At 44.1% G+C, this 16,598-nt stretch overlaps 1 long non-coding RNA gene across 1 annotated transcript; it reads right to left on the bottom strand.

Moving 5' to 3' along the window:
• Positions 1–5,328: 5,328 nt before the first annotated feature.
• Positions 5,329–11,388, bottom strand: LOC120932233. Its single transcript, XR_005747945.1, has 2 exons — positions 10,937–11,388; positions 5,329–6,273 (listed from the first exon to the last, which is right to left on the bottom strand). It is a non-coding gene; the product is annotated as an uncharacterized LOC120932233 (long non-coding RNA).
• Positions 11,389–16,598: the final 5,210 nt, after the last annotated feature.

Here is a 16,598-nt window from a genome sequence, read left to right as displayed (position 1 = left end):
AGAAAAGCATTGATGGTGTCTTCCGTTGTGGTATGGAGTGGTCTTCCTTAAGATTATACAGAGAGCTGTAATAATGGCTAAAAGCGTCAGCTATCGCTTGGGGATGTGTTTGTTTGTTCTGGGTTTGGGGGTGCAATATATGTGAGATTTGAGTCTTGGTCCTGTGACCCTTCAATTTATTAGCTAGGAGTTTCCCCGCCCTGTTGCCACTCGTGTAATAAGTTAGTTTCAGCCTCCTAGATGCCTTCTCGAAGTCCTCAAGGAACTCGAGTCTGAGGTCCGTGCGAAGCTGAGTGATCTGATTAGACAATAATTGGGACGGGTTACTCATGTTTTGTCTAAGGTATCAATTTGGGAAATAAGTTGTGTGGTCCGCTGCTGCCTCTCCCTCTTAAGTCTCGCTCCCAATTGTATCATAATACCCCTTGCATATGCCTTATGGGCATTCCACAATATAAATGGGTCCTCTACTGACCCCTGATTAACTTAAAAAAATTCCACCAGTTTTTGTTTTATGTAGGACCTGGACGGACCTTCCCTGAGTAGGTAGGGATTAGCTCTCCACAAATAAGTGGGACTGTGAAGGGAAGGATCCCCTACCATTAGTTTAACTGAGGCATGGTCTGACCAGGTGATACTGTTAATTGTAGCAGTCTTACATTTAAACAACAACGGCCTATCAACCAAGAATAAATCAATTCTACTGTAGGATCCGTGAGGATTGGAGAAAAAGGTGTAGTCTCTATCATTTGCATTAAAGCATCTCCAAGAGTCGTATAGTTCATGCGATTGTAGAGAAGCCTTCAAAGAGGGCGGGAGTCTCTTAGGGGTAGAAGTAATGTCCACTGAGGGGTCTAGGGGTGATGTTGAAGTCTCCACACACCACTAATAACCCTCTCTGTACCGCTTTCACCTTTCTCATAATTCTGTGAAAAAAGTTGATCTGTCTGACATTCGGAGCATATATATTTGCCACGGTATAGGTGGTGGAATTGATGTCACACACCAATATGATGTAGCGACATAGAACAGTCTAAGTGGAGAAAGCATAACAAATAAAACAGAGGCCAATGGCCAATAAGAAAAAAAAAACGAGAAAATTTGAATAAGAAAAAGAAAGAGAAGAAAAAAATTGAATCAAAAAGGGTGCGACTCTCGGTCGCTCAGAAGATAAATGGGGTGTAAAGAACTTGGAACAGAGAATTGAATCTCTCCAGCGGTGGGTTTTGAATGAAAAAGGGCTCATCTCAGTTTAGTTATGAGAACGAGCATTTCTACGGTCCACCGTGCGCCATTCCTGCTCCGTGTCACCAGCGCCTTTCTTGCGATGTAGTGGTGGCTGTGGCTCAGGGACAATCCCCCAAGACTGCAATAAGGCCAGACCCTTCGCCAGGGAATCCATCACATAGTCTTTATCATCCTTCGTAACGATCAGTTTTGTTGGGAAGCCCCACTTGTAGCTCAGTTTATGATTTCGTAGAGCCTTCGTGACCGTAGCGAGATTCCTGCGTTTCTGTAATGTATATTGCGAAAGGTCAGCATAAAACTGGAGGTTAGAGTACGGTGCTGGTATCGAGTCTCTTTGCCGTGAAGCCGCCATGAGTTTCTCTTTAGTGTGGTAGAAGTGAAGCCTGAGGATCACATCCCTTGGCACAGAATCAGAGAGATAGGCAGGTTTAGGCAGTCTGTGAATTCTGTCAACCGTAAAATCTAATTCGGTCAGGTCAGGCAATGTTGCAGCAAACAGCTGGGCCGCATAGCCACGCAGCTCTGGTTGTTTAACGGATTCAGGGATCCCCCTGATCTTGACATTGTTCCTCCTCGACCTGTCTTCTATTTCTGCTATTTTGGCTTTCAGTACATCAACATCATCCTCAGTACTTTCATTGGCATCTACCAGGGCATTGATAGTGGAAGCATATTCCCCCATCTTGTTCTCCACGTGCAAGACTCTATCAGCCACATTCCTCAAATCACTGCTAAATCTGTTCACACAGGAGACCATGTCTGAGTGGAGGGAACTCCTGAGAGACACCAGCATCTCCTTCAGCACTGTGTCTAACACAGGCTTGTTGTTGGTAGGGAAAAGATCAATGGAGTCTGGTAGCTCCCTAGTGTCATCTCCTGATTCTGCAGGGGAGCTCACCTCGTTTGTGGCATCTGCGACATCCAGCCTGTAACTAGCCTTCTCAGGGCTTCCCGATGAAGGAGTAGCAGGTGGGGAATTCAGATTCTTAGGAGGGCTGCTCCGTTTCGCTGTCTTCCCTGGCTGAGACGTGTGCTGCGGTGGGGAATGCAAGGCCCCATGCTGTGGCGTGGAGGATGCGCCGGCGCCATCTTGCTTGGCCCCCAGTGAGAAGAACTCTGTGAGCTTAGTAGGTCGGATGCCGTCCTTCTTGCGTCTCACCATGGCTGCTGCTGCTTCCCAAGGCTCCTGGGCAGTAGAACGCCGTGTTTGTGGGTTGAAAGACCCGCATGAAGAGCTGCTATGAGCCGCTGTGTCACCGCTGGATCCGGAGCATGGTTACAGTGCGTCCATCACGGTCTCCGGCTAGCTCCACCCCCCGTGGATTTTTTTCTGACGGAATGTTGGCTCAAACTTGTGTTGCATACACACGGTCACACAAATGTGGTTGGAAATTCCAACCGTCAAGAACGCAGTGACATACAACACTACGACAAACCGAGAAAATCAAGTTCAATGATTCCGAGCATGCGTAGGATTTGTGTGCGTAGGAATTGCATACAGACGATAGGAATTTCCGACAAGAACCTTTCCCGGCGGAAAAAATCGAGGCCCAGCTCTCAAATTTTTGCTGAAAATGTTCAATGGGGCCTACACACGGTCGGAATTTACGACCAAAGGCTCACATAGAACTTTTCTTGTCGGAAATTCCGATCATGTGTACACGGCATAAGCCGCATTTTCTGGCGTTGTCTACTTTTACAACTCTTTGGAAACAGATCCGTACTCCAATCCAACAAATCACAAACCTACATCTCTCCTACTCCCCAAAGACCATCTTGTAACATGTGGTAAATGAGTCTCTCAATCTATTGCCTAATACCAAGTTACTGGGAACTAACCACAATTCCCATTGTAAAGTAATGAGGGCTACACATGGACTATGTCCATGAATCCATTATACATTATAAACTAGACAAATTGACCCAGTTAATTTGAGTGTGGCATGGACAGTATTTCAGATGTCTGATACTTACAAAGTGATTAAAGGTAATGATACATTAATAACCGACTAATAACTCACAAACTATAATCTTTTACTTTACACACGATTTTCATCATTTACTTTCACATAATTGTTTGACATGCATGCAACAACAGCAGCAGCAGCAGCAGCCCTGTATTATTGGTAGTCAACTGCAAAGAAATTAGCAGGAGGTACTTTTTGTCAATACAATTTTTTATATGCAGTAATAATAATTGAGCTTCGGAAGCAGTGGAGGTAATAGAGCAAAAATATTGTAAGGTTTATAATTAAAAGCCAAAATGATCAAAATCATATTAAAAACCCATGCACACTGGGCATAAAATTGCTGCTTATACAGGCTTTTGCCATTTGTTTCTTGCTTCAAACTGTATAAGCAGCTTTAGATTATTTGTTCATGCACATTAGGGTGTTTGCAGGCATATTTGCAGAGGAGCATTTTCAGACAGAAAAAGAACCCATCATAATCCCCTTTTTAGAGTGGAGCTTTTGACATAAAAAGTCTTATTGCGCATAAACATTCCTAAACACGGCATTTTGGAGCATTCAGCATTTTCACGTGTACATTGAATACAGTGAAAAATGAGCAGAGTGGAATATTTTGGGGAAAAAAACACTTATAAAAGCAAATTCCCATAAACGATCATAAACTCTAAGGCCCCGTACACACAGTCAGACAAAACCGATGAGAATGGACCAAGGTTCAGTTTCATCAGTCCAAACCGACCGTGTGTATAGCCCATCGGTCTGTTTTCCTTCGGTCCAAAATGTTAAAACATGCTTCAAAACCGAACTGATGGACCGCTGCCCGATCGGTCCAAACCGATGGTTAGTACAGAAAAGCATCGGTTCAAAACCCGCGCATGCTCAGAATCAAGTCGACGCATGCTTGGAAGCATTGAACTTTGTTTTATTCAGCACGTCGTGTGTTTGACATCACCGCGTTCTGACCCAATCGTTTTTGGAACGATGGTGTGTACGCACATCAGACCATCAGGCCACTTCAGCGGTGAACCGATGAAAACGGTCCGTCGGACCATTCTCATCGGTTTGGAACGACCGTGTGTACAAGGCCTTAGGGCTCTTTCACACGGGCGGACCATCCAGATCTGCCTGCCAGTTTTTTAGGCGGACCTGAACGGGCGCTCCGTGCTCCTCTATGGTGACATGCCCGCTGACATCCGACCCGCTCTGATCCGCCAAAGTGTGACGGAGGATAAACCTACTTTTCCATCCGTCTGGCGGATACGATCGGGTGAACACGGTGAACAGACGGTCCGTGTTCATCCGATCCCCCATAGGGGAGAGTGGAGAAAAGACAGGGCAGTCCCTGCACAGTGTGCGGGGACCGCTCTGTCATCCGCCGGCTCAGCAGGAATCAACGGAGCGATCCCCGCTGAACAAGCGGAGGTTCACAGGGCGGATCATTACCCGTGTGAAAGGGGCCTTATGCAATATAAACCATGATGAGCAATGTTTGTGCTGCTTTTTCTTCCCAAGTTTCTGGCATTTTTTCAGCCAGTGTATGGATCAAAAACGGGCAAAAATGTCACAAATCAAAACTTGTGATCGTCTATTCAGTAGCACACTGTATTGTGTACAAACCACAAACCAAAATTGAAGATCTGAGGCCTCGTACACACGGCCGAGGAACTCGACGTGCCAAACACATCGAGTTCCTCGGCGAGTTCAGCCCTGAAGCCACCGAGGAGCTCGGCGGGCCGAGTTCTCCCATAGAACAACGAGAAAATAGAGAACATGTTCTCTATTTTCTCGACGAGTTCCTTGGCGGCTCCATCGGGCTGAAAGTGTACACACGACAGAGTTTCTCGGCAGAATCCGGCTCTGACCGAGTTTCTCGCTGAATTCTGCCGAGAAACTCTGTCGTGTGTACGGGGCCTGAGACATCGTAATGCTCAACAAGAAAATAAACCACAATGACAAGTTTCAAACATAAAAACAAAAATTTTCACAAAGTAGCTGGAAAGCATATAATCAGTGTAAGGTTCGGTTCTGGTTCCGTTGTTGCCTAGGCTGGACCTTGGACCGGTGGATGCCTCCTGCGCCGGCGGAACAGAATAATGACACAGACACAATATGCTGTATCATAGACTGCAAATTGTCTATATTGTTCACAGTATTTTATACAGATACAGATGTTCCTCTTTTCACAAGTTTCATTCTTACAAGTTTCAGAAAATTGAGGAACAAGTTTCTTGCACACAGAATGTCTGTGCCGGAACTAGCCGTCTAACATAATCTATTTGTATCTATGACAAAAACCGCAACGCTTAATGTTACAAAACAAGAATAAAAGCACATATTGTATTATCTCTAAGAGACCTAGGTTATGCGAAATGTAAATCTAAAATGGAGTAGCTAATGTCAGACATATAATATTCCATTATTTCACATTCCTTACATCCCTCCTCTGATCCCAAAGAATGTTTACTTTCTTGGGATCACTCACTATACCAAATTTGGTTCGCCATCTAAATGGTATGAATCTTTTCCTTACTATGACTAATTTTGGGTCTTGGCTTTTTCCTATCTTATGTATCCCATGTATCCCATGTATCCCATGTATCCCATGTATCCCATGTCAACCTGGGGTGAAGTAGCAAACCCCAAAAGCGGTCACCACAAACAGTATAAGCAACAGTCCACAATATTTCCCTCCTCGTATCATTCTATTGTACACCCCTGACCGTTGTCCCATACAGTTTCTATTCTGATTGGCAGTTAAGTGCTGGTTTTCCCGGACCCTTGCTCTATGGGAGGAGCCATCAGGGTCTCTGGCTTTACGTCCTCCTTGTTCTTGAGCCCTCGCTCCAAGGGGGGAGCCATTGGGGCTTCCAGCTTTGCGTCCTCCTTGTTCTTGAGCCCTCGCTCCAAGGGGGGAGCCATCGGGGCTTCTGGGGTCTTTATCTTCAAGGGACCTTTTCCACCGTATATGGACCTTGGTAAATGGGGCCTGTCTTTCTCCTTACGGCCAATTGCTTAACCAATACCTCATCTCCAGGTATAAAGGGGTGAGTTGGATCTGTGGAAAGAGGAGAAAAGGTGACAGCAACTCCTTCTTGGGTATGTTGGATAGTACTCACCAGATGTTTCATCCAAGTCTCCTGTTGAGAAAACAAATCATTATCCTTTCCTACACTATTCTCAGCTGGAGGGTGTCCCATGAGTATCTCAAAAGGGGAATACCCTCTAGAATTAGGAGTGACCCTTATCTGGTAAAGTACACCTGGAAGATAATGTTTATATTCATTCGTTCCACAATTACCAAAAGATATTTTACATTTCCTTTCTGTTTTGGCATATGTGTAAAGTCTATTTGTAAGTCTGTAAGAGGTCCTAATGGAGGGGGGAATCATGTGCAGGGATAGTATCCGCTGCTTGTTTGGCTACTTTGTCAGCAAGTGCATTGCCAAGTGCTTCCGTGGTCTTACTCGTAGTATGAGCTTTCACTTTAATCACTGCAATCGCTTTAGGCAGGTGTATGGCATCTAGTAATGTTTCAATAAGGGTTTGCAAACAGCTGACAGGCACGTATTAACGCAGTAAGTTCAGCCTCTTGCGCAGATTTTGCGACTAAGGGTTTTGATTCATGAATAATGTCAGGAAGTTGGACAACTGCATAACCAGTACGGTAGGTTTTATCATCGGACGTGTACAACTACCGTCCACATGTATGTCAATGCCCCCTTCTAGGGGTTTCTCCCTTAAATCAGCTCCTGGGGAGATTGTTTGGGAAATTAGGTCTTCGCAATTATGTTCGGGCACTGGCTCTGATTCAGGCATTAGTTTAATGAGGGAGTGCAGAAACCGTACTATAGGAGTAGTGGATGGACAAGTTTTAATCTCTAAATTTTGTGTGTTTAAGAGAATTATCTCGTACCCACTTAACCTCTGAGCTGTCATATGTTGCGTGTTCATGTTTTGCATCAGTTGTGTGACACTGTGAGTTGTGAAAAGGGTCATGGGTGATGCCAGAACAAGTTTCTCTGCCGCCTGTACTGCTAAGGCACAGGCGGCCAGTGCCTAAAGACAAGCGGGCATACCCTGAACTTGAAGAGGTAGTTTCTTTGAAATATACATTACAGGTCTTTGCTTACCACCATGCTCTTGGGTCAGAACAGTAGCCATGGTATTCCCCACAACGAGGCAATACAGTGAAAAGGCCCTACCATGTTGTATCAACCCCAAAGCGGGTGCATTACGAAGTGAACGCACCAGTGTGTCATAGGCAGTGACCATCTCAGGGGTCCAGGTAATTTGTTTGGGGGCTGTGGCGAGTGTAGCCTTCCTAAGGACTGAGTCATGAAATGAACAGTCTGGAATCCATTGCCTACAGTACACTATTGAGCCTAGGAAAGACAGCAGTGAGCGCTTGTCGCTCGGTCTGCTCAGTGCCCATTTGGCCTCTACTCTGGCAGGGGATACCAGCCTGGCACCTTCCGAGATGACCGCTCCCAAGTATTCCACCCGAGACGAACACCACTGCACCTTCTTGAAAGACGCTAAGTGACCCTTGTCAGTGAGGTGGTCTAACAGATGCACAGAGTCATTATAGCAGCCAGTTTCCGTCCCATTTCCTATTAGAATGATCGTCCACGTATTGGATCAGAACTGAACCATGTTCAGGAACCCAGTCAGTCAGGGATTGATTTAACACCATGCTGAAGGCGGCCGGACTATCCACAAAACCCTGCAGTAACCTGGTCCATGTCAGTTGGTCGCGTTTCCATGAAAAACTAAAGAGGGGCTGACTAGCAGCATCAACGGGCACACTAAAAAATGCATTGGCAAGGTCTATCACCGTATACCATTTGTGTTCTGGTGTCAGAGGAGCAAAGATGGTGCTAATATCTGCAACGAGGGGGAGGTAGAGGTGTAATGCATTTGTTCAAGGGTCTTAAATCTTGTACCAAGCACCATGTTCCGTTTTCCTTTCTTTCGGGGTTAATGGGCATATTTCAAGGACTGATGACTGGAGTCAATATGCCCTTTTTTAAGAATAATTGTATCTGTGGGTCTATACCATTCAACTTCTCCTCAGACAGGGGATATTGTTTCTGAAAAATGGGGATACATCCCTGTCTGATTGTCGGCCGGTAGGGTGTGCAATTTAGGAAACCCACAGAATCTTTGGACTCTGCCCATATTTTATGCTGACCTACTGGTGGGGGTAGAGCCACAAAGAAAGATCTGATGTCCACCCGTTTCTGCACTGACACATCACAGTCTGGTGAATTAACTGACACCGTGCCATTGGATTCAAAAATTATTTTGATCCGTAGTCTGGACAGTAAGTCTCTACCAGCTAGAGAGACTGGGCAAGCAAACAACAGAGCAAAACTGCATTTACATAGAAACTTGCCATCCTGGTTACATATTTCTAAGTCTGATGTTATGTCGTGTGGTGTTGGTATCCCATTAATTCCCACAGAGCGTCCTTGTGTAATAGCCCTACTGGCAAAAGCCCTGTTGTTTAAACCACTGCTTGTGGCTCCGTAGTCTACCAGGAATGTGGTGTCTACCCCCTCTACAACAAGGTTTATAGTAGGTAAAGCCTGCCAAGTGCCAGAATAAGAGCAAAGAACTAAGGACGGGATATGCTCCGGGCCTCCCTATGGGTTTTGTCTATTTGGCCATTGTACCGGTATTTGGGGGGAAGGAAAAGGCCCGGCAGCCGCCTGTCGTTGTTGCTGCTGATCCTGAGATTGTGCCTGTTGGTTCCACTGTGGGTACTGGGCTATCTGTCTATTATCATTCCAGTTAGGGTTCTGACCTCTATAAGCTCCCCTGTTTCCCTTTTTACCTCTATGACTTTGTCTCCTTTGTGGGCAGTAAGCCCTCCAGTGGCCAAAGCCACCACAATGGAAACATGCCTGATCATTTTGTGGGCCCTGGCGAGGGTATGGCACAGAGCGTGGAGGGTACTGATCATCATTAGAATACTGATTCTATTGTTGGTAGGGCATTTGTGCCGCCAACAGGGGTGTTTCCTCCAGCACGGGCTCTCCCGTTAAAGCTGGGAAAAGTCCTCCCTTTGCCTCAAAAAGACCTGTTAAAGTCTATGGGACTCGAACATTTGAAATCTAAAGTGCTAATATTTCCTCCTCATCCCTCCTAAGTTTTTTTCTAAGATTACTAATTTCTCGGGCTTGCTCATCAAGATTTTGTTTATGCTCACTCATTTGTTCACGTTTTAATTTTATTTCCCTCTGCTGTTCCTGGATGCGTCTCGATTCTTCTTCTATCTCCTCTTTCTTTTTTCTCATCTGTTCTATCTTTGCTTGAGTACTAATTGAGTCTAAGTCCCTTTGCAACTCCCCAAGCTCTCTCTTTATATCCGCTCTTCTCTGGGCTTCTCTTATTTTCCTGTCCTCTTCAAATTACCTCTTATCTGCCTCCTCTTTGGCTCTGTCTTCCCATTGCCGTTTTTTCTGGTCAGTTGCAGAGCCATAGGCCATGATTGCAACTTGAGGATTTAAAAGAACGGGGTACAATTTTCTGCGAGGAGCTTCCTCTTTAACAAAAACATAGGATGGCGTAGTTGGCGCGGTTGGAACTGGGGGTGGGCGCCTGGTATAAGGTGGAGGAACTTCCCTAGTAAGGGCAGTATCTTGGTCCAACTCCGCATATTTCTTTTCATATTTTTCCACTAAAGGCCTCCACTTCTTACAACATTTTTCCATACAGTATACTCCGTATCCCAATCTCCTGGTGGATATATGTTCTTTCCTATTCCACACATCCTCTCTACCTCATACCACTGTTCCCTATTCACAGGACCTACTGGACTGCATCCTGACATATGCAATTGATGGCTTCGTTTTATTATCAAATCCCAAAAAGGATCACAATATACAATTGGTATTTCACTCTTAACAAACTCTATAGGAGAAGGTTGTTTCAGCTCACCTTCTGAACACTCCTTCCCAAATTTATTACCCATGTCGGTACTCTGTATTTCAAGTCCTCCTAAAATATTTGGGACACTGGTAAAGAAAAGGGACAGACAACTAAAGTTTGTCCTGTCCTTTGTACAATCTCCTTCACTTCGTCCGGGGACAGGCCTTCTCGAAGACCTTCCTGCGGGGTGAACGGTATTTGATTGTGTATATTTACTCGGTGCACTCTAGTGCAGGGGGACTGTTTTTGGGGATTAAACGGGTAAAATCTCCTGTTGCCTAGTTGGGTTGGACTTCTATGTCCTCCCGGCCATACAGAGATTAGGGATAACTTTGACCCGTTTGCTGAGAAAGTTAAACCTGTTTTGCACTGAATACAGGAGTTCTTTGGCACAGAGTATGACATGCAATCACTGTTACAAAAATAACAACAATCAATCTTATATTATACAATACATTGTGTTCTATATCATTCAAAAGGTTGCAACAGATTAAATCACATCAAATTCAGACAATACAAAACAAGAAATTAGCTCTTTTGTACTTGGGGCTCCACTCTATGTCCGTCCTTCTTCAGGGAGCAATCTGCTGCTACCCTGAAATATTCTTACAATAGTTTATAGTCAGACTCAACACTCGTCGGACTCTCCCTATCCTTTACAACCGCAACCTCTGCAATGCGCACAACAGAACTTTAAAACTAAAATTTATCCGAGGTACTATTGAGCCAGGCAAAGAACACAAAAATACCCAAATATTAAAATTCGAGAATAAATGCGGACTTACCTGGTCAATCAATACCCCACTTCTGGTACCAGTCTGTTAGGTTCGGTTCTGGTTCCGTTGTTGCCTAGGCTGGACCTTGGACCGGTGGATGCCTCCTGCGCCGGCGGGACAGAATAATGACACAGACACAATATGCTGTATCATAGACTGCAAATTGTCTATATTGTTCACAGTATTTTATACAGATACAGATGTTCCTCTTTTCACAAGTTTCATTCTTACAAGTTTCAGAAAATTGAGGAACAAGTTTCTTGCACACAGAATGTCTGTGCCGGAACTAGCCGTCTAACATAATCTATTTGTATCTATGACAAAAACCGCAACGCTTAATGTTACAAAACAAGAATAAAAGCACATATTGTATTATCTCTAAGAGACCTAGGTTATGCGAAATGTAAATCTAAAATGGAGTAGCTAATGTCAGACATATAATATTCCATTATTTCACATTCCTTACAATCAGTTTGATTGGGGCCCAAAGCAGCCATGTAAACGGGAGAGAGGAGCATTTTTTTCCCAAGGAATAGCAGAGTATGATTCTCTAAACATGGCATCCCTAAGTATTGTAAACACTTGCTTCCCATCAACGAGGTTCATAAACCAAGACATTTTTCACCCCAATGCATTCCCTGCATTAAGTTAAAAAAATGTCTCAGTAGTTGTATCACCCCTCTTTATATTTACCTGAGTCCTATCTTGATACAGCGATGTATTCATCGGCAGGGCCGCTTGGGGGGGTGGGTTTGCAGTTAAAATGTTGCTCAGCCTTCTGACTTTTCTATTCTCCCCAACTGCAAATGTAAACTAGGCCTTATAATTTATAAACATGGTTTGATCAGAGGAGTATAGGAACATTCACTCCTAAACACACAAGTTAAGCAACTGTCTGTCCTTACTGTTCATTTCAGATGAAGATTGAGTAACATTTGCCTTGATAACACCTGCTTCACAAAAAAAAAACATTAGATCATGGTTCTGCCTGCTTGGTTAATATTGCATTTGACATGTCCCAAGGTTAGTGACTTCATTGGGAAACTATAACAGCTGCACTCTATGTACCATAGTTTTTATGAGAGCTGTAGCGATAAGACCCTTCCTTATCTTTCTGTCTAGGTAAAAAGTATATTCAAAGTAATTTTTAAAATTCTGGATAAAATAGTGAATGTTGTGTGAATGTATTTTATATCTGTGCACGTTGAGGAGATTTCCCTTTGGATTTCCGTCCCTCTTAGTTTTCACCTGAACAAAGAACAATCTCCTCTCTTTTTGTGTTCTTGTGACCCCTGTAAAGCTTTTTCCCCATAATTTTTGGGAGGTTATGGAATATTTCCAGTAGGGACACTTAAAGGAACACTAAAGGTTTGTTTTTTATTAGATCAATTGATTGCTGTAAGCTAGAGCATTTAAATATCACTTACCTCGTTTTTCCTTTGGCCCTCCAAAATACAGTAATCCAGGTTTGAAAATGACATTTCCTGTCTCTCCTCTTCTTGCTTTCCACCGGCATCTGAGCCGTTTTGCATGGTGGAAAGCAGAATGTGCTCACCCCCTCCCTATGACTACAGCCCTGCGTGAGGATGCTCTCTTATCCCTCACAGGCATGGAGGCTAAGCCTAATGGGAACTGTAGTTCCCATTAGGCCGTGATGTAGCAAGAATGCATGCACACCGCAAACCAGGAAGTCCGTGAGAATAATGATTCAGGAGTGGCGGAGGTAAATAAAACAGCTCGATTTCAACAGGTATCAAACTGTACACACGTCCGAGGAACTCGACGTGCCAAACACATCGAGTTCCTCGTCGAGTTCAGTGTTGAAGCCGCCGAGGATCTCGGCGGGCCGACTTTCCTCATTGAACAACGAGGAAATAGAGAACATGTTCTCTATTTGGCCCGACGAGGACGTCGGCTTCCTCGCTGAAAAGTGTACACACGACCGAGTTTCTCGGCAGAATCCAGCTCCGATTGAGTTTCTGGCTGAATTCTGCCGAGAAACTCGGTCGTGTGTACGGGGCCTCAGACTTTAATTTAAGAGGAAAATATTTTTGTCTTTACAACCCCTTTAAATAGGGGTTAACCCTTTCACACACTATATAAACCTATAAAAAAAGATTGGCCTTTAGATATACTTAATGAAGTGCTACCCTTGAATGAGCCACTGGAAATATGCCCAGGTTCTTTTTCCCAGTAATTGCTCCACTGGCAGGCACCAGTTCACAGTCACTCTTTGGCTCAATAATCAGTCCAGGGGTGTTCTTTTTGGTGGTTTAATTTTTTTAGATAACTTGGATAAGGTCGGGAGAAATTGAGTGGGATACTCCAAAATTAACTGTATACAAGATGAGGACAGTAAACTCCCTTTGTGGAGCTGAAGCAAAAGTCCTAGCAAAAGCAAATTAATGACTTGGCTTTTGTAGTAGAAGCAGTCAAAAGCACAAAAGCTTATTTCTTTGAGCAATCAGATCAGATTCCCTTCACAAATAACTAGATAGACTGAGCTCTTCAGGACACCAGCCAATGTCCCCTTTAGACAAACACACAGCTGACTCTCTAACACCAGAGGGGTGGCAGCAGGCCAAAAATCTCTAAGATCTCTCTCACTGTCTGTACTCTCAAAATGTCCTTGGAATGTTAGTTGCTTCCTTCCAACATCCACGCTACACCTTTTTTTCCTGTAATACCAGACTAGATCTGCAGACAATAGCCCCTCATTCAGCGCTTGGTAAATTCAGTATCCATGCCCCTCTGTTAGCCCAGTGGAGGCCTCGCAAACAGCAAGCACATGGCAGGGCTGTCCCACCACCTTCAGGGCCACCCTCCTGGGGATTGGCCAGGGCTGTATTCATGCTGCTCATTTTCCTTTCTTCACACCTATGTTCTAGAGCAGTGTTTCTCAACCTTTTTCCAGTCGGGCACCCTTAAAAAGTATTTTCAGTCTTGAGGCACCCCAGTCCAATTCACATTACGGTGTGTCGCAGAACACGTGCAAAATCACACTCATTCCTGACACACAGACAAATGCTCTGCTCTTTAGGGGTGCCATTAATTCTTAATGGTACCCCCACACATTGGAAAACGTGGGGTGCTTTTGCTGCAGTGCAATTAAAAAAAAAAGTTGGGGACTTGTTTCCCTGCATTTTTGTGGGTACGGAAATGAATGGACTGCCCTACATGCAGCTACACAGATGTGAACCAAGGGCTTGTTCACATGTCATAGAGGCGGTAAAACCACATGGTTGAGCTGTTTTTACCACCCCCAACTTCTCCACCTTTAGCTGCAGAGGCAGCAGCTGACTGTGTTCACATGCTGTGGTTGCAACTGGAGGTATAATGAGGGTGAATGGGGCTGCACTGCAACTACAGTAGGAATATTTGCCAGCACACCATGGAGCGACATAAATAGCGTCCAAACGGATGTTTTATTGCATGATCAAAACACTCTCTTTGTGTTGTGATCATGCAATAAAACATCCATTTGGATGCTATTTATGTCGCTCCATGGTGTGCTGGCAAATATTCCTACTGTAACGTGTACCAGTAGCCAGCTGGTTGTTGCTACAAGCACCCAAACCCAAGAGCGGATCCAGGAAAGTGTGCGATGGGAATATGAAGTATGCACTGCAACTACCCCGCAACTGTGTGCATTGCACGGTTGTGGTATAGGGATGCTGCATTTACGGGCTTAAAACAGGTGGTAAAGAGGCAACATAATGCATCTTTACCGCCTGTCAAATGCCTCTGAAAAGCAATGTGTGCATGGATTGCTTTTCAGAGGAGCAGCAGTCCCTGCTGCTGTCAATCCAGCCCTACAGAAGCCATTCTGTTGGTACAGGAATGGGAGGAATGGGGGGGGGTCGGGTCAGGATTAAAAGTAACATACACACATACATACAGACAGACACATGATTACACACGCATACACACATACATGCACACATACAGACAGACACTCACATGTGCAGAGACACATGTATAAAGCCATTTTATCTAGCTTCTAGCTCAGTACCTTTCCAGATTCCTCATTCAGCTGGGTACTGCACTCTAGAGGGAAGCACAGAGCACAGCACACTCCTCTGCACTTTACTTTCACTTTTGAACCTGACAGAGCTTCTCACAGTTCAGCAGGATAGCTCATCTGACAGCCTTCTCTCCACTGACCCCACGGCACACCTGAGAACCTCTGACGGCACACCAGTGTGCCGCGGCACACTGGTTGAGAAAGACTGTTCTAGAGAGATCCACAGCTCTCCAAATACAGAGGAATTGATCAAATCTGCAGCAGCTGGTACAAACTGAACAGATCTAACTAATAATCACACACAGCTGCACTGACTAAAGTGAGCACAACTAAATGTACCTAACAACAAAACAGCAGCTCCACTGGATTCAGTGAGCCAGAACTAAATTGACATAATCCTATCTAATCTGTTTTGCAGGTGTTACATTATTTTCCAGTATTATTGTTCTGCACTTTATCATTCTTTATTCTCAGCACCATATCAAGATTCTGTATATCAATACTTGTGTAAGATTGACTTACTTTCTTACCTTATAAATTATTATTATTATTTTATTATTATTTTTTCTAATAGCAGCTGTTTGGCCAAAAAATCCTCTTATTTGTTTTAGTTCTGAAAAAAAAAAAAAAAAAGAGAAAGCATTGCATTCACAAATCTAGTGTTTCATTCAAACGGGAGAAGTTTGAAATGAAAAGTCAGGAAATAGCAAGATGTTGAAAGTTTTACCAAAAAGTTTTTTTTTTTAAATCTCAGTTCATAAATGCATTTCTGTTTCAAGGGTATCTACTGCCAATTAGATTTTTTTTGTTGTGGATAAGGATGGATAACAAGAGAACTTTAGTTAGGTTCTAAATACTACCTATTTCCCTTAAATTCCTGTGGTGCTAACTCATTAAAGTGGTTGTAAACGCAAATCTAAAAAAAGTACTTTTTGCCATAAATTAATGCATTTTAATGTAAACATACATATGGCTGTGAGTGTACCTCAGAAAAATGCTCCCTTAGCTTGTCTCAGCCCTCCTAAAACTGTTGGTCTGTGGACATGGTTTAGGACAGGAGAATACTAGGCGGAGATGTGATATCACACAATCCCCCAGCTATACACACCCTCCAGCCTCGGCTCAAGAATGCTCACAGCACAGCTATCTGTATTTCTGTGGGTATGTCTCCTGTCCTGAGTACATCCAGGGGAATACACAGGTGCCAGTGACTATGTCAGCTCTGCTTACAGCCAGTTCTGGGACAAGGCCATTTGGTGCCCAGGGCAAATATGACAAACTGAGCCCCCCCCCCCCCCCCCCCGTTTTTAAGAAAGAATCATGCTGCGTACACACAATCATTTTTCAGCATGAAAGTAAACATAGTTTTTTAGCATGTCCAAAAAACGATGTTTTTCCAACTTCATCATTAAAAATGACGTTGCCCACACACCATAGTTTTTCAAAAATTATGAACAAAGCACGGTGACGTACAACACGTACAACGGCACTTTAAAGGGGAAGTTCTATTCGCCTTTGGGCTGCTTTAGCTGATTCCTTGTTAGTAAAAGACGATTTGTGCTTTTTTGTCTGTTACAGCGTGATGAATGTGCTCACTCCATTAGGAACGGTAGTTTTACCAGAACGAGCGCTCCCGTCTCATAACTT

This window comes from Rana temporaria, chromosome 3 (genome assembly GCF_905171775.1).
Source record: "Rana temporaria chromosome 3, aRanTem1.1, whole genome shotgun sequence".
NCBI classification, from domain to species: Eukaryota; Metazoa; Chordata; class Amphibia; order Anura; family Ranidae; genus Rana; species Rana temporaria.
The sequence above is the reverse complement of the archived record's forward strand: the minus strand, read 5'-3'. Positions and strand labels throughout refer to the sequence as shown.